Below are 9642 nucleotides of genomic sequence, written 5' to 3' on the forward strand. Positions count from 1 at the left end.
GAGAAACATGTCATCATATCTCCAATAAAGTTATTCTTCTCCCTTCCCCTCTCTCTCCCTGTCTCTCTCTCTCTCTCTCTCTCTCTCCCTCTCTCTCCCTCTCTCTCTCTCTCTCTCTCTCTCTCTCTCTCTCTCTCTCTCTCTCCCTGTCTCGCTCTCTTTTTTCTCTCTCAGGCTTTCTTCCTCCGATTGCTGTTTCTGTCTCCCTGTATCTGTCCCCCCCATCTCTCTCTCTCTCTCTCTCTCTCCCCCCCTCTCTCTCTCTCTTTCTCTCTCTCTCTCTCTCTCTCTCTCTCTCTCTCTCTCTCTCTCTCCCTCTCTCTCTCTCCCTCTCTCTCGCTCTCCCCCTCTCTCTCTCCCTTTCCTCTCTCTCTCTCTCTCTCTCTCTCTCTCTCTCTCTCTCTCTCTGTCTCTCCCTCTCCCCCCCCCCCTCTCTCCTTCTCTCACTTACTCTCCCTGTCTCTGTCTCCAGGTAAGATTTGGACTATGCCAAAGGCTGACACAGGGGAAGTTGTTTTTTTCTTCTTGTAGTTTGTTTATTTGTTTTGTTTACTCAGGCTACTGGGAAACTGATGAATGAACATGTTGGCCAGGATGGTGTATTGGAGGCAGATAGCTTGCTTGGTGCTACAAAGCCCCTAAAAAACACAAACATGTAGAAACCCTAGATTTATAGTAGCCATATGGAAATATATGCTTATATAACATTATTATATGGATAACAGGCAAACCTTATTTATTTATTATTCTACACTGAAAATGAAAAGCCTTTGCATCCATTGATTTGGCTTATTATACTATTAAAACCACAGCCTCATTGTAGCCAGTATGTTCCGGCAATTATATAAATTAACTTCTGGAAATCACTAATGTTTTTTGAAAGCCTGTACTCACAAAATAGGTGGCTGGCTGTGTACCCAGCATTGCTAGCGTGAGCCTTGGTTACCATGGTTCCTTCAGGTTCCACTCTTGGGCAGTCTCTCTTGTCTCTATGACAGAAGCTACAAGCGCTGACAGGCATTTCCTGCTGGTTCAGCCTTGTTCCCAGTACCACACCTGCAGGACTATCGTGACTGTATTGTGTCATGACTACATTGTGCTTGTGTGAATGTGCAGGCCTGCATATATGCATGTAGAGGTAGACCGTTTATGCTCAGAAAGCCATAGAAATCCCCTGGACTTTGTTCCAGCAGCTTGGACTTGCTAATTACATCAGCAGGTAGAATTAATTAGTGACATCACTTGGCAGGACTAGTATTTTCTGAACATGACCACGTACACCTCTATATATGTCTCTCTTTTAATGCACTGGGAAAATGTTGTATGTTATGACTGAATGGATGGACTGTCGAGGGTCTGGAATATGAAGAATATAAAAGCATACAATTCAAAACAAGCAAAGCCAGAGCTAATCCAAGAGAACATCACGCACATGCTGACTCAGGCGGTACTCCATGGCTGCACTCACAGGCTTCCGGACCCAGAAAAGCACCCTATAGGTAGGCCTGTTCCCATCTCCAGCTATTCCCATGTCATTATCCACAAAGCAGAAATGATCATTGTGTGGTGTTCAGGCTGGAGGAAGCTTTGTGAGCATGCCTGCGGATGCACAAGCTTCAGTCTGACTCTAATGCCACAGACCCAGTGGGCTTGGAGGTAGAGGTGCAGACCATAGCACCCACTTGCGTGTTAAGAGCGCTACCCGTGTAATGGGTCTTGACTGTACCAAGCAGAGCTGTCTGCAGAGGACAGCTCGGAAACAAATTTGTCGTGGCGTGATAAATTAATGAAGGAAATTGAGATTTATTTGTATACACAGGCGCGGGCTGACATATCAGCAAAACTGACGGGCAAAAGGGGTTGACGAAGAATTGCCCGGTGTCCTGGGGAGAGGGAGGGGCAGGGGGAGGGGCTACAGCCAGGGTCGGTTCTGCTCATTACGCCCTTTCCTACCTGTAGGCACTGGAATCAAACAGGTTAAAGGGAGGTTGGGCTGGGAACGTGTAGATCGGGGGGGTCGATGCGGCGTTGATGGAATCTCGTGCCTCCCTGTCAAGAAAGGCAGATGTCACGGTGGAGTGAGGAGCGGATCGATGGAGTGTCACGCTTGCTGATCGCTAATCATTTTCACTAAATATGCAATGGGAGTTTTGGCAGACTGACGGAGAGGCAGAAGATCCGTGGAGAACGCGTAAGGAGATCTTTGTGCTTTACGACGACACCCAGATAAGACGTGCAACGGCAAACAAAAAAAAAAGTGAAATGCGAATTTTTTTTACCTGCCATTGGCATTAAAGAATATTCATGAGGCTCACACTTAGAATATGTATATATTATATGTAAATATTATATGCTGCACAGGGATTCAGAGACTGAAAACACAAGTCACTGCTAATCTCAGGGACCACTGTCCCTGAATCTCTCATTTTTAACCCTGCTATCTTCTTTGGCAATTTAATTAGCTTGGATTCTCCATTACACCCAGGTTCAATCACATTCCTGAACCTGGTAAGTAACTAATTGATTCTAAGAGTGTTGCTTGCCCAGCTTCTGATAGTCCAGAAGATTCTCTGGATTGTCTCGGGACTTAGATCTGAGCAATTTGGTCAAGAAGCTGTTTTCGTATTAGATTAGACCAATGAATCTAATTTAGAAGGAGAGAGGTTGTATTGTGGATCTCCCCAGGGTTTTGTGTGTGTGTGTATGTGTGTGTGTGTGTGTGTGTGTGTGTGTGTGTGTGTGTGCCCATGCACGCTTGCATTGCTATGCACACACATTACACATTTTAGGACAACAAGGCAACAGCGAGATTGTCTGTTTTGTTGGCATGATGTCTCACCCTACTGACTGTGCAAAATGCATGTCAGTTAGGCGCTGGCACAGACGGCAGCCTGACGCTACGTCCTGAATTCAGCTCCGGCATGCTATCGATCCAAACACGGCGCAATCATAGTGCTTGTCTGTGCCTGTGTCGAAAACGAGGGGCACAGAGCGAAAGGAATTCATCAGCAACTGGCTCATTTTTAAAGTACCTCTTGAGATCCAGTGGGGCCAGCTGGTGAATTAAACTCTTCCACAGCAGTGTGAGGAGATGCATGGAAATTTCTGGCTTCCGAAGGTATCCCCCCTTTCAGCTTCGCTGTATAAGCAGCAGTGTGCACACTTATGCCCCCTTACCCAAGTACACGCCCCACGAACACTTACGGCAATTATGTGATTGGCCGCAGGGTGCAGTTTGATGCAGTTTTTCCTGAATGTCTGCGAGCTTTTTTATCAACCTCCCCAACTGCTGAGCCCTTCCAAACACGGGAAGCTCAAGTTCATGTTGCATAACTAGGTAAAAATCTCCTAGTGCAAGCTAGAACTGACCCTTATGCACTCTCATGTGCTGCTGAGCTTCCGCTTACTCCACAGCATAAAAGGTTGAAACTGCTCACCTTTCCTGCCATGACCTGCTGCTTCGATTCTGGCCGAACGGCACTCGTTGTAGAAGACACCATTTAGACTGAAACCTGATGATGGAAAGGGAATCCCTGGTCTCATAATTGGGATTAAATAATATGTAACTCAGGAAAAACTATACAAATCCTTAGGCAGCTCCATTTGCTGTGAGTGTCATGTTTTATGTAGCCATAGCTGGATTTGTTAAAGGAACTTGCCCTTGAAATATAGTTTATTAAAGCATAGCTTAAATTTCCATAATGATTTTGGGCTTATTTAAGATAGAAATTTAATATTGAAAATTCTCTCTCACCGTGGTACAATTTCTACAATGCCTTATGGATGTAACCAGTGATCAGTAAAGTTTGGAGCTTTGTACTTAAGCTAGTGCGCTGTCTGATTTATGAATGGAATAATTTTACTTAAAGGAGTATTCTACACCACATTTAGGAAATGCAGTACCTCAGTCATTACCACAAAAGTCAGTTTATGAGAAGTCAGACAGCATTCTCTAGCACTCTGTAAGTGTACAAGACATGCTCGAGCTTGCAGTATGCTCACATGACTTGACAATTCGTGGGTAGGCAAGTGAATGCTGATCATGGTTAAAAAGATGCTTGGAAAGTGTCAAATTCACTGCATAAAAGAAGTGTGCACAGTTCATTCATTCGGTCAGAAAAATGCTAACATTTTGCAGTATCCTCTGACTGATAGCTGAGCTAGATGACTGACACCTCTATATATTACGGCCAGATTGCTGCAGCAGATATTTGTGAAAACGTATTCCTTATGCAGGTTTGGGCTGACTGGTGATAATAGCCTACTCTACATGAACTGATACACCTTTGTGATACCATGCGTTAAAACTGTGTACGTTAAGAAGCTACACTGACTTATGGAGGCCTGTACACAACTATTGCTTCATACCTGGTTTTAGGTTTGTGTGGGGTTTTTTTTGGTTTTTTTTTGGTGTGCGTGTGTGATGTCTTTCCAACAAAAGTTTATCATTTACAGGTCAAAATACTATTATATTCCAGATTATTTGTCCCTCATATAGGAAAGTTTATCATTTACAGGTCAAAATACTATTATATTCCAGATTATTTGAACCTCATATAGGATCCACTCAAAGAGAAAAATGTGGCTGATGGATCTGGGTTCTGTTGACCATCTACTTTCTTCAGTGGAGGTGACTGAGGCAGTGATGGATAAGGAAACCTGAGCAGGGATTATCTGAAACATGTCTAAAAGAATTGTGCTTTAAAGTTAAAGCTAAAGTATAATCCCATCTCTTCTTTTCTTGTGTTGTATAGATAGCGAGAAAAGAAAGCTGGCCACTTTTGTTGGTCAAATCTCAAATTTCAAAGTGTCAAGGCTTTTCTCATTATTCGGACACAAAGGCAATGACAGGATGAGAGAGAGAGGGAGAGAGAGAGAGAGAGAGAGAGAGAGAGAGAGAGAGAGAGAGAGAGAGAGAAAAGCAAAGAGTGAGTGAGCTCTGTATGGACGTAAGCCAGGCTCAGGTCCCCAGGCAGGGAAGTGAGAAGAACAGAGCAGACTGGTTTGGAAAGTCTCTGCGATGGCCAACCTGGAGCCAGACAGCAGTGCAGCACATCACAGTTTGACTCATCTTCAACTAGAGCATTAGGGACCCTGTGCCACACACACTCACACACACACACATACACACACACACACACACACACACACACACACACACACACACATACACACACACTCACACACACACACACACACACACACACACACACACACACACACACACCGACATTTCTTTTTCAGCAACCAGTGTTGAGGACGCTCTCCCTGCGTCTCCTTTCTTTTTCCCTCTTAATCGGTACAGTTCAAAGGGCGGCTTTTCCCCATGAATAACATTATCCCATTTGTCATCTTATCATGCCACACGCACAGCCCTCATTAGACACTGGGATGACGCGCTGACAGTAGCAAGGGGAGCTGGGCTGACCCGTGACACGGCAAACAATGTTTTGATCCTACAGACAAAAGCCGACGAGAGCGATGGCTGATAGGAGCCGGAAAGGCTTCTGGTGCGACCCCCATTTACACACGTGTCTTATCGCACCTGCGTCTGTTTACACATAGAAGCATTTAATTCTGCTCTTTGAAGAGCAGATGAATGGGCGATTATAGTGTCGCAGACACTCTTATTTCTTTATTTATTTTGCTCTCGGCTTTCTCTTTCTTTAACCCCCACCCCCACCCCCCCATTCTTCCAGTTTGAAGTAGGAGACATATTATAATTAATGTGGCTTGGGGGGGGGATGGCATGTGTTGTCAGGATGATGCTGCACTGCATGCAGCATTTAATTAAAAGACACTTGCTAAGGCAGAATCTCTGTGTATGTGTTTGTGTGTGTGTGCATGTTTGTATGTGTATGTGCATGTTGGGGAGAGAGAAATAGAGAGAGTGCATAATTAACACCTTTGCTTCTGACTGGACCTAGCACGAGGAGCAATTAGGCGATTAGCAATTAGGCAATTTCTAACACTTATTAGGAATTAATTACCAGTTAATTTGCATGGGCCTCATGTTAAGTAGAAGTAGGGCAGGACCAGGTGGAGCAGCCAAGAGGAGGCGCTCAACTTTTATTGATATTGACTAATAAAGTGAGTGATTGGGTGGTAATTGCTGGGACCTTTTGATATGACACATTCGCTGGGCCTCATTACAGGATGAAATATGCTCTTTCTCTGCCTCTAAATCAACCCAGTGGGATGCTGTGAAGAATATTGCCTTCTGTGTGACATTAACCAAGGGGAATGGTTCAAAAACGGGACATCTCAGTCTGACAGGCAAAAAAAAAAAAGTGGCTTACAGCCGCAAAGGGCAGACAAACAAAATGAGGGAGAGAGGGCCATTTTTGGAATTGTGTTTGATTTACTATGCCATCATTTTTGTGCCATGCTCAAATTAAGGTCCTCTTCCCCTTGTGTCCATGGAGATGGCCTTCATACATCTGGAAATGAATGAACAACATCAACTAAAAAAGCAAAAAACAATTTCACTTTTCCAGCAAATGAAGCGGTGTATCTAGAAGTGCTCTGTTCTTGGAACGAGAGAGGAAATTGTTACAGTTACAGCTTATGAATCTCAGGCAACTCATGCCAGTTTCATTACCAACTACAAAATAAATATGCGTAATCTGGCATGGAAAGGAACATAGTTATTGAATCAAATTGTTTCCATTTGAGTAGCAGTCATGCTTAAATGAGCAAAGGGGTAACATGACTACCGCAGGCACTGCGAGTGAGAGAGCCAAAACCACCAAAAGAGAAGATCAACAGGAAAGACGGACGCACCACACGTCGATCCCAATGCCTCCCAAAAATTCCTAGACTCAAATGATTTCCTGTCCAGTTTTTGTGAGATGCTCGTTATTAGTGAAATATGATGCATCACTGTGCACTTGAATCGAGCTTAAATGCAACAGCCCCGGACCTGTCAGAAGAATGTAGATGTTTTGGTATGGCTGGCGTGCTCATGTGATGTGGATCAGATTTGGTCAAAGCTGCAGGCTATTATTTTGTGAGGAGGATCAGATTTGATCAGTGCTGCAGGCTTGTATTTTGTGCTGCCCTGCTTCACTTACGTAATGGACTTGTAGTAGATGTGTTGCTCCATTTGTTTCAGGTTCTAAAAAAGTGACCTTTGATCCTTAATTTCCACAGTGGGCAATGCAGTCAGATGAGCAGCATCACTGTAAGATAATCTCAAATATTTGTTCAAAGGTAAAGCTTTGCTATTATTCCTCAGTGTTTTCAGTGCTGTGATGTTGTGGTGAGAAATAAAGTCCTGGGGTGAATTTCCTGACAAACTTGTTACCTGTGTTTTAGCGTTACACTCTACTCACTCTAGTGCCAATACATAAATTAAGATTCATTTTCACAAGAAACGCAACCCTTGTCAGTATAGCAGAAACAATGTTATGAAAAGCAGATTCTGGTGTTTGATTTAAGAGTAATCCTACTATATGTTTAACAATATGTGTTAATTTCAACCCTGAATTAGCGAGTAGTCACTATTAAAATTAAGTCATAAAGTTAACCAATAATAAAGTGCTTCATTTGGGAAGCTCTCATGCTTCCATGCGTTTTTCCTCTGTGCGTACGGGAGCACTCCTGTAGCATTGAGGGTCTATCCAGGAGTCCGTTAGCCACAGCTGACTCCAACTGCTCTCCCTTGTGCCGAGCCAAGCTTCACCTGCAAGTCAACGAAGCAGCCGTGGAGCGCGGGGCCTGCTGTGTTTCAGGCAGGCTCGTCGGGTCCCTCAATAGGACTTCAGCTCAGCTGTCAGGTGGTTGCAGGTGGTTTGAGGTGGTGGGGGTTGGGGTAAATAGTGCTATTTTCTTCCCATGCAATCAAAACACTATCTCCATGAAAAATGGCAAGGGCTCTTGTGTCAGTGGAGAGAAAGGGCGGGCCCTGCCGGGGTAATTGTCAAAAGGCACAGACTGCATTTCCCCAGCCAGCATCCATCATGGGGCCACCGGTAAGAAGATACTTCAGATTAAGGCGCGAGTAGCAGACACAGTCAGGTCCTTCGGTGCAAAATGTAATATGGAATGTGTTCATAAGGCCATGTGCTTTTTAATAGAAAACCTCTCAGCACTAAATCAGGGCCAATTCTTATGGAAACCCATGCTAGTTCATTTTTCTCGCATGAGGTCATTATAAGAAAGCCAATACAATCCTGAAAGTTTCTATTGACTGTACATCTTCTTTCAATGCAATTCAGCTGCCTGTGTTTGGCTGCTGAGAACAGAGAGACAACCCAGCAAAAGACGGGTGCATAGTCCTCTCCACCTTTATTGCAATAATAGTTATGAATCTTGTAAGAGGGTAGCTTGATTGTGTTTTCCTTGGAGGGTTGAGCTCTGTTTAATATCAGCGTACTAATTTGTAAACACGGTTGCAAAGGCATACACTGTTTGTGTTTGTGGGGTTCAGTGCGAATGCAGAGACCATTCCCCCCCCCCAGCGTGCACAGTCCTCTAAATTTCCAAATTTGAGAGAGACAGACTTCTTCTCCGGCAACGACTGCATTACTGATCAAACACAGGCCTGTTTAATGTCATCCATTAAGGTGGGAGGTGAAAACAGACACCTCTACTTTTCCCGCACTTCGGCGAGCCAGAGAGGCCTGTTCAAACCTATCAAGACCCGCTCCTCGCTCCGTTGCCCTCGCATGCCGGTGCCTCTGTCAGGGTGGCGAAGGAAATTCAGGCACTCACACAAAGGAATTCGCAGCTGCTGCTTCTATGATAGCAGTAAACACCCCCCCCCCCCACCACCCCGACCCAACCCCCCAGGGTACAGCGCCCTTTTTCACTGTAATTATGCCCCTGTTTTGACCAAGGAAGAAGATGGTGAAGTGTCTCAATTAGAGCGGCGAGCGCATGTCGGGAGTGCTGGGTCCTGGAGAGAGGCGGGGCGGTGCCGGCTGAGCCAGCCCGAGCAGATGTTGTCTCCGTGAATAGCAGACGGTTGGCGGGAGATGCACGCAGCGCTGATTGCACTTCCTCCATCTCGGCAAGATGAATCTGTCGTAATTTGGGACGGTGGCGGTGGTGCTTCTGCTCAATGTTTGGGGGGGGGGGGGGGGGGTTCGTTTCTTGAGTCGGTTCGGTTCAGCCCACTTTGCGGCAGAGAGGCAGTGGGTCGACACAAAGGGGCAGGAAGCAGAGTTATCGTTCTGTCATAAAAGGCGTCACTGCTGTAAGCCTGCCAGGGTCAGTCAGGATTTGCAGAGGATATCGGTCCAGTATCGGCTGCACCTGATGCGCTGATACAAAGGTGTTGGAATCAAAGTGATTATTCACACATGTAGCATGTGATTAATAGCTATAAGCCTACAAGGACTAGCTGAGACTTCCTGCTAATGCGGACCTGTCAGCTGTACCTGATCTAGGCCCACCACCAAAGTGGCTTGGTATTTCCAGCTAATAAGGGAAGATCTAGCATCCTCAGGAGGGCGTTGTGAGGCAGAGCTGAATAGAATTGGGCCAAGATCGCTCCCTATCCACAAGTGGACCTAAGGCCTCGCAGACTTGAGTACCCATCAAAATCTAAAGATGTCCAAATGGACTCCGAAGGTAGGAAGTCCACATCGACTTGAAATACATCCTCAGAATATTTCACTTTCCGCATTTCCAACCTTT

This window comes from Electrophorus electricus, chromosome 2 (genome assembly GCF_041902795.1).
Source record: "Electrophorus electricus isolate QZ-2024a chromosome 2, ASM4190279v1, whole genome shotgun sequence".
NCBI classification, from domain to species: domain Eukaryota; kingdom Metazoa; phylum Chordata; class Actinopteri; order Gymnotiformes; family Gymnotidae; genus Electrophorus; species Electrophorus electricus.